The sequence below is a fragment of the Carcharodon carcharias genome, chromosome 16 (genome assembly GCF_017639515.1).
Source record: "Carcharodon carcharias isolate sCarCar2 chromosome 16, sCarCar2.pri, whole genome shotgun sequence".
In the NCBI taxonomy this organism is placed as follows: domain Eukaryota; kingdom Metazoa; phylum Chordata; class Chondrichthyes; order Lamniformes; family Lamnidae; genus Carcharodon; species Carcharodon carcharias.
Window position 1 is genome coordinate 65,488,248 of NC_054482.1, and position 17,181 is coordinate 65,505,428.

Here is a 17,181-nt window from a genome sequence, read left to right on the forward strand (position 1 = left end):
TGAATAAGGTTATGTTTCTTTATGCCATTGAGAATAAGAGAATTACAACTTATATGTGGCTAATTTACTTCTGCCGCTGGGGAGCCTTGCCTGCTATCTACTCTTATTTAGAAAACCTGGCTGCACAGTCCATAGTGGAACAAAAATAGCTGGTTTTGTTTTTGTCATTTCTTTATATGTAACCCCAACAGACGAGACTATCTTCCGGCAGTATATGCTCAAGTAACCAGATGATTAAGTTATGATACACAATTATATATTAACTTATGACATTTTGTTTATTTAGCTGCAAGCCCTCAGTCCTTTTATTCAAGCCTTTTATAATTCTGTGCTTCATAAATGTTGGCAAGCATAAATGGATTAATAACATACATGTTGAACATGAAACATATCCATTCCAGAAAGTTGTATGGCTGAGGGGGGGCTCGGATGTATGTTGTGTGTGCCTGCATGCCATTGTATTGTAAAGGTGCTCGGCAGAACAAGGGTTAATATGGGACTGGAGAATAGCACCGCCCATGGTATGATGTATTGAGTCAGATGGTAATAAACTCAGAGAACAGGCTAGAAGGAACCTGCATGGTAGCAGCACTATGCATGGCAATAGCTGGGATCTGTACATAGTTAAGGATTACCAATAATTGGTTCAGTCTCAAGATCTCATCAAAGAGACACCAAATGAACCCATAATACAACATGGTGATCAGCAGTGGTATGAAAGGTGGCATTTAAACGATGAACCCAGAACAAAATCCCAAGATATGGAAACTAAAAGCAGCTAAAGCCTAACCAGAGAGATGTGTGCCGAAGAAGAAAAATTGAAGAAACTGTTGAAGAAGCTTCACTACAGACTTGGAAATTGAGGAATCCATCAGTGTGAGTGGAGGTCTATTGCACGACCCTGAGTGACGGAACCTGGCCAAATCACAAGACAGGTGAGCAAGATTACAAAAAAGGTTCACTGCAACACTGAGTGACACAGAGTGAAGGAACCTGGTCAGATCACAAGGTGGATGTGCGAAACTACAAACAAGAAGCTGTACTTGCATTGTCAAATAGGTGGAAGTCCCAGGGGCTCAGCAAATGCAGAAGCTGGAAGACCGTTGCAAGGGAAAAAAAAGTTTAAAAAAAGGAAAGCGTGCAGAAAAAAAAGTTTTGAAAACTTTGGAAGGGAATGAGATGGCCCATTGCCAAAAAAATCCACCAAAAGTATGCAGAAATCAAAAACAAAGAAACCAACAGACTGCAGACAGCCTGAGTGAAAAAAACTGTTACTGTCTTAAATGGGCAACGACATTTAAAGCTGCAACTAATCCAAAAAAAAAAGCCGTGGACAGAAAATTGGAAGAGTCAGACCCATTTTCGATAAGAAAATGGCTAAAACAGATCCAAGAGTGGGAGCCTTGGAGAAGAAAATTTTAGTTTACAGGAAAATTACAGGATTAAATAAGGAATCAGAAGAAGTACAAGTTGACAAGTTTTTATTTGTATTTGGTTCATTTGCGGGTGAAGTACTCCACAGTCTAAAGATCAATACTCAACAGCATTTGGTAAGATATTAAAAGGCTTTGATAGATACTTTAAACTGCTAGTTGTGGAGAGTGCAGACCCTAGTACACTCCCAATAAAATGCTATGGGCAACAAAAGACTCCAGAGAGGGGGCAACAAACTACTCCAGAGAGAGGGTGACAGAAAACCCCAGAGAAAGGGAGTCAACAGATCTCAGAGCAAGGACGACAATATTAAAGTAAACCACAACATAGTTGATGAACATGTCAGTGTAATGAAATGCACGAGCTGAAGAGTTTAGTGCAGAAAAAAGAAATGGCTGAGAAGCAGCTGAAAGACTTAAAAATAGAGCATTTGAAAATGCTGACACAGCCCCCAAACTGCAACAGTGGATGGCAGTGTGGAGTGAGCAGATGGTTGTGAATGAAGGAAAGGTATCTGAGGAAACTGAAAAGAAGTGAAACGTGCAAAAAGTAAACAAAGCTGTTCAACAGGAAAATGTTCACATCAGAGCTGAACTGGAAGATTTGAAGAGCAAGATTCAAGCTGAGCATGGACCTTTGGAAACACATGATAAACTGAAGTCTTCAATGAACGAAGCTTTTTGAGATCTGAACAAACAAATTTCAGAGATGACACAAAGGTATCAGGAGGAAATAACGACCCTCAATTCCACAGTTGGCAAATCAAAGCAGGAGTTGGGAAAAGTCAACCAGATGTACAGCCAGGCAAAACAGCAGGCAGAAAAGGCATGCAAAGAAGTTGTGACCCTGAAAGACTCCTTGAAGAATCAATATGTAGCCTTGGAAAAACATGAGGCGCTAAAATGGATAATGAATATTACTTCAGGAAAAGCTGCATTGGAGCTATCTGTGGCAACAAAATAAATGCACTGAAGCCCAGACTGAGTTGGCAAGAGGTCAACAAGAAAAAAAACAGTTGAAAGAACAGCTGATCATCCTTCAAGATCAAATGCAAAAGGAATACGTAACCATTCAGCAACCTGAAGAAATGAAAACCGTCTTAAACAGGAGTGTGGAAGAACAGCAGAAGAAACTTGGACACAGTTGAATTAGAGGAAAACTCAAGATTAAGCAAGTGAGCTTTGCAAAGAAAATAAAAATCCTTTGAAAGACCTACACATGCTACAAGGATCCCTCAGGTTAAAGTTTGCACCTCTGGAAGATTAAGAAGAGAAGCAGAATGAATTTACAGTCACTCTGAACAAACTAAAGAATCAGCTGGCAGAGAAGTCTCAGCAGTGCTCTTTATTCCAGGAGGAAGTCAAAAGCTACAAGAAAAAGGCAGAGGTGTTGAAGATCCAGCTGAATGACAATGAGGAGGCATTGAAAGGAAAAGCTGTGGAACTTCCCAAACTGTGAGCAGATAATAAAGCCATGAGGAGCACAATTACATAAGAACTAGGAGCAGGAGGAGACAATTCAGCCCCTCGAGCCTGCCCCACTATTCATTATGATCATGGCTGATCTCATTTTGGCCTCAGCTCCAATTTCCATAATCTTTCAAGCCGTTACTAATTAAAAATCTGTCTATCTCCTCCTTAAATTTATTCAGTGTCCTGGCATCCACTGCACTCTGAGGTAGTGAATTCCACAGATTCACTACCCTTTGAGAAAAGTAATTCCTCCTCATCTGATTTAAGTATACCACTCCTTAGCCTAAAACTATGGCCTCTCGTTCTAGAGTGCCCCACAAGGGGAAACATCCGCTCCACGTCTACTTTGTCTATCCTCTTTAGCATCTTATATACCTCAATTAGATCTCCCCTCATCCTTCTAAACTTAGTGAGTATAGACCTAAACTGCTCAATCTCTCCTCATAAGACAAGCCCCACATCTCTGGAATCAATCTAGTGAACCTCCTCTGAACTGCCCCCAGTGCAACTACCTCCTTCCTCAAGTAAGGGGACCAAAACTGAAACAAGTTAAGACTTCGCCGGAGACAGAGCTGGCCAACAGTGAAACCAAAATGAAGGACAAGAACAAAGTTCTGTTGCAGACAGGGAAAGAAAAGACAGAAATAAGATCGGAAAATGTAAATCTGACGCTGGAGCGCAAGGAACCAGACAAAGAAGAAGCACTGGATGTCTCAGACGTACTCACCAGAGTAGTTGCTGAGCTGAATAAAAAGATTCATATGCTTGCAAAACGATTTGAAAATAAAACAGCAAATATTTGGCAGAAATTGTGAAACAAGTGGAAATGAAGGTTCTATTTGCGAAACGTCAGGGCCCAACAGGAACATGGCGGGTACCATGGACAAAGAAAATTCGAGTCCACTCTAGGAATGAATGGAGTGCACATTCCCTGCGGGAAGGCTCAGGCCAAATCCACTGTGTCCACTCTTGGCAAATCAAAGAAGGAAATCAAACTCTCAGTTGTTAATAAAAATAAACGCAACTTGGAGTGCAAAAAATAAATCAAACAGAGATAACCAAGCACCAGAAACATGGAGTACTGCCACTATTCCTCCAAATGTGACAGACCAAGATGTGGAAGAATTGTCAAGCCTTAAGACCGTCTGAATTCATAAAGTCAGAGACTTGAGGTTGGGGAGAAGGGATAGCAAGTAAAGATTGTTTAGTAAATAACTATACTTCATTGGAAGGGAGGAAAGTTTTCTTTATAGATGAAAGGAGGACGTTGTATGGTGCTATGTGTGCCTACATACCATTGAAATGTAAAGGTGCTTAGCAGAGCAAGGGTTAACATGAGACTGGAGAATAGCACTGCCTGTGGTTTCAGATATAGAGTAACATGGTATTAGAATCAGATAACAGTCTAGAAGGAACCTGCATGGCAGCAGTACCATGCATGGTAGTAACTGGGACCTGTACATAGTTAAGGATTACCAATAAATGGTTCATGTTTAAACATGCAAGTCTCAAGATCTCATCAGTGAAGCACCAAACAAACCTATAACACAACAATGTATCTAGTCATGATGCTCCAGTATTCATGTATGTGGAACAGGCTTGATAGACCAGCTGGTCTTTTCCTGCCAGTCAATTTTGAACATTTGTCTACATGGAACCTTCTCACCTTTGGATTAACATTTACTGAATGTGACAACTCCAATTTCAACACCAGGCATTATGTTAGAAACTCAATGCTCCAGAAATGAGGCCCAATTTATTTTAGCTCCTGGGCTTCATTTGTATCCCACCTGATACATGGAAAATTGAGAGGAAGTGTGGATAATCATGTGGCCCTGAGGACTTCTGCTGACATTTGGTAGGTGGTGAGGTCAGATGCCAGCACCATCTTGTGGACGTCCTGCCATTGGGAAGGGAGAGGTGCCAGTCCACATCTGGGGAGGCCTAAACTTTCCTTGTGGGACCTGGAGGAGCACTCCTACACCTTCTTGCCTTCTTGAGACAAGGAAAGTGAAAAAAACATACCCATTTGGCCCTGATCCTCCTGCCCCAGTCCTCACCCAGGGAAAGTTATTGAGGCTTCTCACTCAGGCCATCACATAAAAATTGCTGTTGAGCCCTAATGATGCCATTAGAGCCAAACCTGTAGATGTGAAACAGAGCACTGACGCTTTTTGGACAGCTGCACCAACATATCTTCTGTATACCACCCGTGTGCCCAGGAAACCACATGATCAATTTTTGTTTATGATTGTGGAATACAAAATTTAGGATAGTTTTTACATCAACTGCCAACAAAATTCATGCCTGAAATTCATTACACTCTTTTCACATGAGCAAAAGAATAGAAAAAGCCTTTCAGATCAGCGATCATATTCTTTCCAACAGACCAACATGGCTCAAGTCATAACAACAGGCCCCACCCTTATAGAAAAAATAATGATTTTAATATATGATATAATTTAACTCAGTACAAAAGCTAAGAAATCTCTCATGGCAGGTGAAAGGTCCTTTCTGAAAGAGGGAAAGCAATCATCTCAAATATATACTTATTTTCCACAACTTGGCTGTGGGACACCTTGCATTATCATTAATATCTAATTAATTTTGTGTTTGTTTTTTCCACTACTATGGTTCATCTACATTCTTGCCTATGCGCTATTGGTGTATCTAACTTAGAAAGTGGTATAGAGGTGTTATCTGCATGTGGTGAGTCAGCAGGCATGACTGGGTTGCAGCCAGTCCAGGGGAAAGAATAGCACGTGTAACAGTACTTCAGAGGATGAGTTCTGTTGCAAAGGACTCAGGTGAAGAGGTCAATGTGGCGGTAAATAGGAAAAGGTTGATGGAAGCACCCCAAAATTCTTGGTGCATTGTTAGGTTTGCAACGGAGCCCAATGTCAAGGAGCATGGAGGAGTCTGGCACCAACTTGGTACAGAGCTTTGTGCACAACTAGGACCCTCTCCTTTACAGCGTGGAAATGGTTGCCAACTTTATGAGAACTCTTGCAGATTGTGATGACGTTTGACCCGGAAGCAGTAAAGTAAGGAAGATTTGTAATTTCTTTAAAATGTCTGTGGAATCTATCATTGTTTTTAAGAATGTTTGAAACAGACTTTTCAGAGTTAGCTTCAGTTATAAAGGGATCAAGTGTACCCCTCCTGGCTCATAAGAAACATTGGTCCATGTGACCTAGTGACCCTTGATCTGGAAGCAGTACCAACAGGAAGGAAGTTAAGATACAGATAACATGTGGCCATATACAAAGTAGATCTGCAGACATAATAGAGAGCTATAAGCAGAGGAGCTAGAGGGTGAAGGCAATCAGTGCACCGATGCAAACACAAAGGCTTGGATTTTCGTAATGATGGAGAGCCTCTCTGGTGCAGGAGGCCAATCTACTGAAGTCCCACCCCTAAACATGGCACCTAACATTTTCGTGGGGGCAGGAATGAGGCTGGGTCAGGATTAGCGCATGCACATTTCATGGAGGCAGCTGCCCATATTAAACTGCAGCTGCCTCCAGCCATGTCTGATTTTCATGAGCCAGAAGTGGAAAAGAAACTGTGCATATTAGACCTAGTAGGAACAGGTCTAAGCTTTGCGGTGTCCTTTGGAGAGGTGAGGTACGCATTTAGAGAGGGAAATGATCCCTTTGAATACGGTGCAGAGATGTGGTTGGGGTTGCCAGGTGCCCATTGGGAGAGGTAAGCTGTCCTTTGGGAGACGTAAGGTACCCTTTGGGGTTGTTTAAAGGTGGACATGAATGTCTGTATAAAGTGCATAAACACATTGGAACTGTCAAGAGAATTGTCAAAAGTATCAAAAAGAACTGTCAAAAGTGTCAAAAACAGCTTAAAAGAAACTGTTAAAAGCAACTCCCAAAAGGAGAACTGTTAAGCTGTTAATGCAATTAAAACCCATGCCCTTTTAAATCTTTGAAATGACTGTGTGGATTGTAAAAAAAAAAAAATGCTTGCTATTTTGCTCTGTTGTCATAAGCCTGAAGGTTATCATTACTGGATTAGTGCTGCATGACTGATTTCACAACCTTCCACTATCATAGTTTGACAGCTATAAGTGGCTATTGACTGTTCAAAGTGGGACTATGAATTCTAATGGATTAAGCACTAAAATGGATGTTTGTTTTTAATGCAGGATTAAGCACCTGATGACATGTTATTTTTGTAAGAGATTATGTAGTTGAAGGAATATAAATGTAGTGAAAGGTTTTATGAATGGGGTATTTTTAAAAATAAAGTCCGCATTACACACTTAGAACATTATTTTATTTAATCTCAGCATGCTTTCTGAGGTTTTCCCATGGTGGATACTGGGTGAGTTGGCATGGAGGGTGTAAGGGCAAAGGCTGGTGGGTGGGCGGGTGGGGGACATGGGTCAGCATGAGTTGGTTTTTTTTCATTCATGGGATGTAGCCTTCGCTGGCTGGGCTAGCATTTATTGCCCATCCCTAGCTGCCTTTGAAGCTGTCTTCTTGAACCACTGCAGTCCATGTGGTGTAGGTACATGCACAGTGCTTTAGGGAGGGAGTTCTAGGATTTTGACCTTGCAACAGTGAAGGAACGGCAATATATTTCCAAGTCAGGATGGTGAGTGGCTTGGATGGGGAATGTCCAGGTGGTGGTGTTCCCTTCTATCTGCTGCCCTTGTCCTTCTAGATGGTAGTGGTCGTGGGTTTGGAAGGTGCTGCCTAAGGAGTCTTGGTGAATTCCTGCAGTGCATCTTGTAGATGGTACACACTGCTGCTACTGTGCATCAGTGGTGGAGGGACTGAATGTTTGTAGGTGTATGCCAATCAAGCAGGCTGCTTTTTCCTGGATGGTGTCCAGCTTCTTCAGTTTTCTAGGAGCTGCACTCATCCAGGCAAGTGGGGAATATTCCATCACATTCCTGACTTGTGCCTTATAGATGGTGGACAGGCTTTGGGGAGCCAGGAGGTAAGTTACTCGTTGCATGATTCCTAGCCCCTGATCTGCTCTTGTAGCCACAGTATTTATAGGGCTAGTCCGTTGAACATTAAGGGGTGATGGTAGGGTTCTCCCTTGTTGGAGATGGTCACTGCCTAACACTTGTGTGGCGCAAATGTTACTTGCCACATGTCAGCCCAAGTCTGGATATTGTCCAGACCTTGCTGCATTTGGACATGGACTGCTTCAGTATCTGAGGAATCGCAAATGGTGCTGAACATTGTGCAATCATCAGCGAACATTCCCACTTCTGGCCTTGTGATGGAAGGAAGGTCATCAATGACGCAGCTGAAGATGTTTGGGCCAAGGACACTACCCTGAGGAACTCCTACAGTGTTGTCCTGGAACTGAAATGACTGACCTCCAACAACCATAACCATCTTCCTTTGTGCTAGGTATGGCTCCAACTCTCCAGGGAGAGATTTCCCCCTGATTCCCATTGACACCAGTTTTGTGAGGGCTCCTTGATGCCACACTCGGTTAAATGCTGCCTTGATGTCAACGGCAGTCACTCTCATCTCACCTCGGGAGTTCAGCTCTTTTGTCCATGTTTGAACCAAGGTCCTAACGAGGTCAGGAGCTGAGTGGCCATGACGGAACCTAAACTGGGCATCATTGAGTAGGTTATTGCTAAGCGAGTGCTCCTTGATGGCACTTTTGATGACCTCTTCCATTACTTTACTGATGCTGGAGAGTAGACTGATGGGGCGGTAATTGGCCGGGTTGGATTTGTCCTGCTTTTTGTACACAGGACATACCTGGGCAATGTTCCACATTACCAGATAGATGCCAGTGTTGTAGCTGTTTTGGAACAGTTTGGCTAGGGGCATGGCAAGTCCTGGAACACCAGCCTTCAGCACTGTTGCTGGAATGTTGTCAGGGCCCATAGCCTTTGCAGTATCCAGTGCCTTCAGCTGTTTCTTGATATCACGTGGAGTGAATCAAATTGGCTGAAGACTGGCATCTGTGATGCTGGGGACCTCCAGAAGAGGCCGAGATGGATCATCCACTCGGCACTTCTGGCTGAAGATTGCTGCGAATGCTTCACCTTTATCTTTTGCACTGCTGTACTGGGCTCCTCCATCATTGAGGATGGGGATATTTGTGGAGCCACCTCCTTCAGTGTATTGTTTAATTGTCCACCACCATTCACGCTTGGATGTGGCAGGACTGCAGAGCTTAGATCTGATCCGTTGGTTGTGGGATTGCTTAGCTCTCTCTATCACTTGCTGCTTATGCTGTTTGGCATGCAAATAGTCCAATTTTATAGCTTCACCAGGTTGACACCTCATTTTTAGGTATGCCTGGTGCTGTTCTTGGCATGCCCTTCTGCACTATTCGTTGAATCAGAGTTGATCCCCTGGCTTGATGATAATAGTAGAGTAGGGGATATGCCGGGCCATGAGGTTACAGATTGTGTTCTAGTACAATTCTGCTGCTGCGGATGGCCCACAGCGCCTCATGGATGCCCAGTCTTGAGTTGTTGATCTGTTCGAAATCCAAACCAATGTAGCATGTGGTTGTGCCACACAACACGATGGTGGATATCCTCAATGCGAAGGTGGGACTTCGCCTCCCCAACGATCATGTGGTGATCACTCTACCGATGCTGTCATGGACAGATGCATCCGCGGCAGGCAGGTTGGTGAGGATGAGGTCAAGTATGTTTTTCCCTCTTGTTGGTTCCTTCTCCTGCCTCAGACCCAGTCTAGCAGCTATGTCATTTAGGACTCGGCCAGCTCAGTTAGTAGTGGTGCCACTGAGCCACTCCTGGTGATAGACTTTGAAGTCCCCCACCCAGAGTATATTCTGTGCCCCTGCCACCCTCAGTGCTTCCTCCAAGTGATGTTCAACATGGAGGAGCACTGATTCATCAGCTGAGGAAGAGCAGTACGTAGTAATCAGCAGGAGGTTTCCTTGCTCATGTTTGACCTGATGCCATGAGACTTTATGGGGTCCGAAGTCGATGTGAGGACTCCCAGGGCAACTCCCTCCCGACTGTATACCACTGTGCTGCCACCTCTGCTAGGTCTGTCCTGCCGGCGGGACAGGACATACCCAGGGATGGTGATGGTGGTGTCTGGGACATTATCTGTAAGGTATGATTCCGTGAGGATGACTATGTCAGGCTGTTGCTCGACTAGTCTGCAAGACAGCTCTTCCAATTTTGGCACTAGCCCTCAAGTGTTGGTAAGGAGGACTTTGCAGGGTCGAAAAGACTGTGATTGCCATTGTCATTTCCGGTGCCTAGGTCGATGCTGGGTGATCCATCCGACTTCATTCCTTTTTTGTGTCTTTGTAGTGGTTTGTCACAACTGAGTGGCATTTCAGAGGGTATTTAAGAGTCAACCACATTGCAGTGGGTCTGGTGTCACATGTAGGCCAGACCAGGTAAGGATGACAGATTCCCTTCCCTAAAGGGCATGGGTGTACCAGATGGATTTTTACAACAATTGGCAATGGTTTCATAGTCATCGTTGGACTTTTAATTCCAGATGTTTTATTGAATTCAAATTCCTTCATTTGCCATGGTGGGATTCGAATCCGGGTCCCCAGAGCGTTACCCTGGGTCTCTGGATTATTAGTCCAGCGACAATAGCACTACGCCATCACCTATGCCTGGTACTAAGTTGGCAGGGGCTATAAAGGGCCAAGGGGGTGGTGGAAGGTCATAGGCTGGCATAGGGGCTACAAAAGGCCATGGGGCATGGGTTGAAGGGCATAGGCTGGCATAGAGGGTATGAGATGCCATGGGGGTTAGGTGGAGGACATGGATGTGGCATGGTGAGTGTGTAGGAGACAAAAAGGATATGAGGGGTGAGGGCTGAAGGGCTGTTTTTTGTTTCATTGCATTTTTTAAAATCCTGGACAAAGAACTAGTGCACTAAAGCAGGCCTTCTACACCTGGAAGCTTCTGCCTGTTTCCGAAGTTGCCCACCACGACTCCCATTTTCGTCTGCCTCATCCCAACTGCAAATTGGATGTTTTTGGCTCTTTCTCTTGTATCGGGTTTGCAGAGCCAGGAATTGTACTGACTCTGCAATCCCAACCCGGGAGCGAAAATTCAAGCCAAAGGAAAAGCAGACAGAGACAGATAAGGGAACACAGAATTCTTGTGAGGGGAAGAAGCAAAAGACTCTCAGGAAGAGGTCAGATTTTTTTGCTTGACATCAAAGGAGACAGGAGCTCTTTCAGGTACTGCGTGAGCTGGCTAAGATAAGGCCTATAACCTGGAAAGCTGTGTGGATAGCTTGGAGATACTGCTGGGTGTTTTCCCAAAAGTGGCCAAACCGTATTGGTTGGTTGAAAAGGAACCCTGGAAAGGTTCACCATCAGGACTGTTTTGACATGAGGGAGAGTGAGTTCATAGACGTGCTCCTTGCTGATGATAATTGTACCCGTGAAACTTGGAGGCGTAAACTGTCATTCTATCCTGACCTAACCTGTGTGAATAAACAACAAGATATTGTGGAACTGTGTAGCTGTGTAATGCCATATATGCTTGTAGTTGTGTAAGACATATCTTTGTTTATCAACTATTTGAAGTGAAATTTACCTTTTTATGTGAAATATCAATTGCCTGTTAATTCATGTTTAACTTGCGTTGACTCTGAATTGTGTTAAACTAAAAGCTACGTAAAATAGACTCTTGTTGGTAATTTCTTTATTTGGGCGTCCTATGGTAAATTTTTGGTTATTTTGGTTAACAGTTCCCCATGGGAATTAAACCAAAATTGGGAGCTCAAGTCTGGGATTGAACCTGGAGACTATAAAGCTGGTTTGCTGGAGGAACTTTCCAGCATTTAAACAAACAAGCTTTCATATTTGCTTTTGCTATATTTTATTTGGAAATCTACATGGTTACCTTTTGAGGATCTAACCTTTGCTGAGAGAGAGGATCTTTCAGAGATTTGAAACAATTAAGAAAAGACGACTTACAAGCTGTAGCAGAGCCCTTGGGGATTAAGGTAAGATCAGGAGCTAAGAGGGTTGGCACCCTTGAAGAATTGGCAAGGCACTCGGGGCTCAAGTAAGAAAGGCAGTTCTGTTAGTGATTGAGTACAACTGGCCAGAATTGAAAAATAAATAGAACTGTGAAAGATTGACTAAGAAAGAGAGAAATTGGCAAGAGAAGAAAGAAGTAAGGAAAGAGATAGGGAAAGAGGGCAGAGATAAAGCAAAAGAGAGAGACAGATGAAAAACTCAAAATGGAACCTGAGTTCTGGTTAATGAACTTGAGTTAACGAGGGAAAATGAAGCTGATTTAGAGAGAACCCCCCTTAATTTTGATTTGATGAAGAATTTTTACTTAGTGAGGAGGGAGTGGAGATGTACTTTGTGTCCTTTGAGAAAATTGCCATGGATCTGAATTGGCGGAAAAAACAGTGAACTATACTCCTACAAAGTGTTTTGGTGGGGAGGGCTTTGATGGTATACTCATCCCTTTCAGCAGAGCACTCGTGATTATGAAGAAGTAAAGATTGCTGTACTCAGTGTTTACAAGTTGGTACCAGAAGCCTACAGGCATAAATTTAGAAATTTTAGAAAGCAAACAGGTCAGTCCCATGTAGAATTTGCCAGGGGGGGAGGAAATGTCATTCGATAGGTGGGGTAGGTTGATGAAGATGGAACAGAACTTTGATAACCTAGGGAGGTGATGTTGCTGGGGGAATTCAAAAATAGTGTCCATTTGTGGTTCTGGTCTCACCTGAAGCCCACAAAGTTCATAAAATAAGGGAAGCCTCAGTAATGGCAGACAATTGTGAGTTAATTCATAAATGATTAGGAACTGGAAACTTGTGGAGAAACTGGAATGAGAGGAAGGTCGATGATGAGAAGAGGAAAGGGGCTGCTGAGAAAGAGGGAGAAGGCAAAGACCCAGGCCCTTCTCGGGTTAGTAGAAGTGAAGGTTCGGATGACAGCTTTAGTTCAAAGTGATCAATATGCTATTTTTGTCATAAGAAAAGACACATGAAGGCTGAATGCTGGAAGTTAAAATCCAAACCTGTTGCATTTGTCTAGTCAAGGGGTGTGACCCCAGATGATAATGGCCTGATGATAAAACTCATGACAAGCAGGGAGTCTCTCCCACATTCACTGAGAGGATAAATCGGGTGATGGAAAGCTATGGAGATTTTTTGCTCTAAGGTGTAGTGTCCCCCATGTTCATCTGCTGAAGCAGGCAAATCGATTATTATCCTTCAAAGTACAGGATCAGCATAGTCACTGATGTTGGCAGGTTACATGAAGCTCTCTCTAAAAGGTTGGAAGAATAAAAAGGGATTGATTCACAGTATTGATGGAAATTGTTCCTTTGTATAAGGTTAATTTAAAATATGGTTTAATCGCTGGTTGTCTGATTGTGGGTGTAATCTGTTGAAGATGTTCATTTCTTCTTAGGAAATAACTTGGCTGGGGGTAAGATATTGCTGTCTCCTGTCTTCGGGAAAGCCCAGCAAGGCTGTTGAAACTGAAATTGTACAGGAAAAACTGAATAATTTAAAAGAATCCATGACTTTCTATAAACCTGCTGTGAGAATTAATGTTTCGACTAAAGATGTGTCCAAAAAGTCAAACTCAGCTTGCTAATTTTAAAGGGACATTGGAGCACCAAGCTGTAAAGGAAAAGTTAATAGCAGTTAGCGAAGCTTTAAAATAGCCTGAACTAAAAATGCAGGATAAGTTTGAGCAAGATGAGGCACAGTGGAAAGCTACCAACCCTACTCAAAGCTAATGATGAAACAGAGGGAAAAAGTATTTTGAAAAAGAGTGGAAAAGCTGAGTCCAATGCTGACACTATTGAGTTGCGAGGAATGATACGTGTTCTTGAGTGTAAATTAAACCTTCAAAACAGAGAGGCAATTGTTTTCACTAGATAGAAATTAGACAAAGCTTGAATGCAATGGGAGGACGAAAAGTAAAAAGAAATTAAGTAAATTTGTGGACTAAATAAAAAGGAGCGTCAAGCTTTCTTAGCTGAACATCAACATAACCTGATGAAAGCTCTTGAAGCAGCTTCAGTGGTTTTTACTTGACAGAAGAATGAACTATATGCACAGAGAGGAAGTGTTAAACTTGCATCTCCTGAAAAAGAAAACCGAAGAGTTAAATTTAAAAATAATCTTGAATTTAAACATGATGAGGTGAATTCAATTGTTATGAAGAACAGTTAGGATGTTTGGCTGTTTGAAACTTCTTTCAAAGACTTGCACATTTTAAAAAAATGTACAGACTTGGAAGAAAATGGAGATCAGTTGTTAAAACCTGAAAAGAATGCTTCGGAGTCTGTTTTAGAAAGTGAAAACCCTGATGACAATTTAGTGTCTGGCTTTAAAGAAGAAAACAGGAAATTGCTGAATCCAGAGAGTAAGAAACGCTATGACAAGAGATTTGTCCTTAGATTCCAGCTCATAGGCACTAGGACCCAGATGTCAAATGGTTTGCCAGAAATCAGTTCTTAACCAAGTTAACCAGACCAAAAGAATTGAAGGATCTTAAGGCCCTTCACGGAAACTATCCCAGGGTCCAAAATATGCAGAATCCAATACTGATTTTAAAAAAATCAATATGAAGAATGTCAAACCAAGGTATAATCTTTTAACAAAGAATCAAAGGTTGTTTTAGTGGAGTTTGATACCACAGCAATTTACACTAAAAATGGTGTATTGCAGGCTGAAACAATGTGATTGCGGATGTCAAGAGTTTAAAGAATAGGGACAAAAACATTGTCCTAAAGCCAGATGAACATATTGAATTTTATAAGATTATAAAATAACACTGTATGTTTGTAATGAAGCTTGTTTTATAAATACAATGTGTTGCATGTAATATACTAGTTGTTAAAGTGTTTATGATAACTTGCAGTATTTGGACACTGCTGTGAGGGAAGCTTCACTACAATAAATTTGTTGTTTTGTCCAGGGCGAGGGAGTGGGGGAGTGTGACAACATTTGCCCCAGAAGCAGTATAGTAAGGGAAATGTGTAATTTCTTTAAAAGGCCAGTGGAATCTGTAGTTGTTTTTAAAAAGGGACTTTTAAGAATTTGCATCAATTATATAGGGATCAATTGTACTTTTCTTGGATAAGAAATACAGATCTATGCATGAACTGGCAACCCTTGACCTGGAAGCAGTACAAACAGGAAGAAAATTAAGATATAGATGCGGTGTGTCCACACAAAAAGGAGAGCTGCAGACCCATAGGAGAGCTACAGGTAGAGGAGCTGGAGGGTCAAGGCGATTGGTACCTCATCCAACAACTCCAACATCCACACCGTCCACCAACGATGCACAGTGGCAGCAGTATGTACCATCTACAAGATGCACTGCAGCAACTCACCCAAGGCTCCGTTGAAGCACCTTCCAAACGTGCAACCCCTACCACCTCAAAGGACGAGGTCAGCAGATGAATGAGAACACCATCACCTGCAAGTTCCCCTCCAAGCCACACATTGTCCTGAATTGGAACTATATCGCCATTCTTTCACTGTTGATGGGTCAAAATCCTGGAACTCCCTCCCAAACGGCACTGTGGGTGTACTTATACCACATGGACTGCAGCTGTTCAAGAACGCAGCTCACCACCACCTTCTCAAGGGCAATTAGGGATGGGCAATAAAAATGCTGGCCTAGCCAGCAACGCCCATGTTCAGTGAAAGAATAAACAAATGACCCTAGGTGGGTAAGGCTTCCTCTTGAGAACCCTCCTCTTTGTTCGTTTGTGAAAAGCTTCTCCTCTCTGCTGTCTGCGCTCCATTTGCATTTCATGCTGCAGCCCAAGAGGAACTGCAACTATATCTCCCATTACTGGGAGTAAGTGCTCTGCTCAGAGGCCTTTCAAATCCACACCGCACCTTTTAAAAGATCCACTACCACACCCTGCTGACTGAAAAAGTGCTCATCAACTACTCTAAAATCCACTGTACACTGTATTTCCACTATCTATGCAGCAGCAAAAAAAAGTTAAAACCACCTCCCTTGAAAATTGAATGGCGATGTCTTTAAATAGCAATAGTCGGAGGTGGGTCCTTATGCAGCTGGACGCGTATTCAGCTGTTCGTGTATAAGAAAGGGCATTAACAGGATCCACAAGGTCCAAAATTTGTGTGCGAAATCAGCATGTACATCATGATTACTTTGCATGCTTCTGGTACGTGCATGGGACCAATGTCCCCTCTAACTACCGTTTACTTTGTGCAGCCAGCTTGTTGCACTGCATGGTCCCTTTAAGATCTACACAGGGCCATGTATGCATGCATTTTAAAGGGAACATTGTGCATGGTCTGCTTGTTCCCAGTGTGGCACATTCCTGATTGCTGCATGGCTGCGCACGTGTGCAGTTTAAAGGGAACATTGTGAGCACCTACACCATTGCCCTTTCAAATACAATGATCGCCTCGGGCCACGCCGGAATTCAATGGTAGCAGACCCTCTGCCATGTTTTTCATTTCCTGGCTTCCCGAGTGTCAAAACTAGCTGCATGACAGAGCTGAATTTTGCAGCTTTAGGGTCTTAAGATTGAGAAAGATCTTTATTATAATGTGAACTTCCTCTCGTGCATCACATTTGTTTTTGGGCAGTGTGTCAAGCATTATAAAAACAAAAAACTGCAGATGCTGGAAATCCAAAACAACAACAGAATTACTTGGAAAAACTCAGCAGGTCTGGCAGCATCGGCAGAGAAGAGTTGATGTTTTGAGTCCTCATGACCCTTCAACAGAACAGTTCTGTTGAAGGGTCATGAGGACTCGAAATGTCAACTCTTTTCTTCTCTGCCGATGCTGCCAGACCTGCTGAGTTTTTCCAGGTAATTCTGTTTTTGCCAAGCATTATACCCTGACTCTAAGTATGCCATTCACAAATAACATTTGTTTTTATTATAATAAAAGACCTTCAAAGTGCATCCCAAAGCTCATTGGTGACAGCTTCACTTTAACTGGATACTTTCAGTGAACAGTTAGTAATCATATATCAACACTGCAACAGATGAGCATATATCCATTGCTCATTATTTTTCACTTAATGAAGAATGAATACCTAGAGGCAATGGACTATTGTGTCACTGAATTACAGCAATAGAATGCAATCTTAGTCCATATGAAAAAAATAGGTAGCACAAATTGCTTATTTAAATTGGTGTTTGTGGACTGTATAAAAATTGTGTTATAATACAAGTCATTTTTATAGTTTTTGATCCTGATTTCACATCATGTACATAAGAGCTTATCAGCTTTGTGCGGACTGTTGCAATAACTTTAGAATTTGATCAAAATAGCCCATAAAATTT

The 17,181-nt window shown here is 42.5% G+C and overlaps 1 protein-coding gene across 7 annotated transcripts in view; it reads left to right on the forward strand.

Annotated features, from left to right (window-relative positions):
* fggy (FGGY carbohydrate kinase domain containing) overlaps positions 1–17,181 on the forward strand; it is a 368,733-nt gene that overhangs the window by 20,676 nt on the left and 330,876 nt on the right. The gene's annotated exons all lie outside the window — the stretch shown is intronic.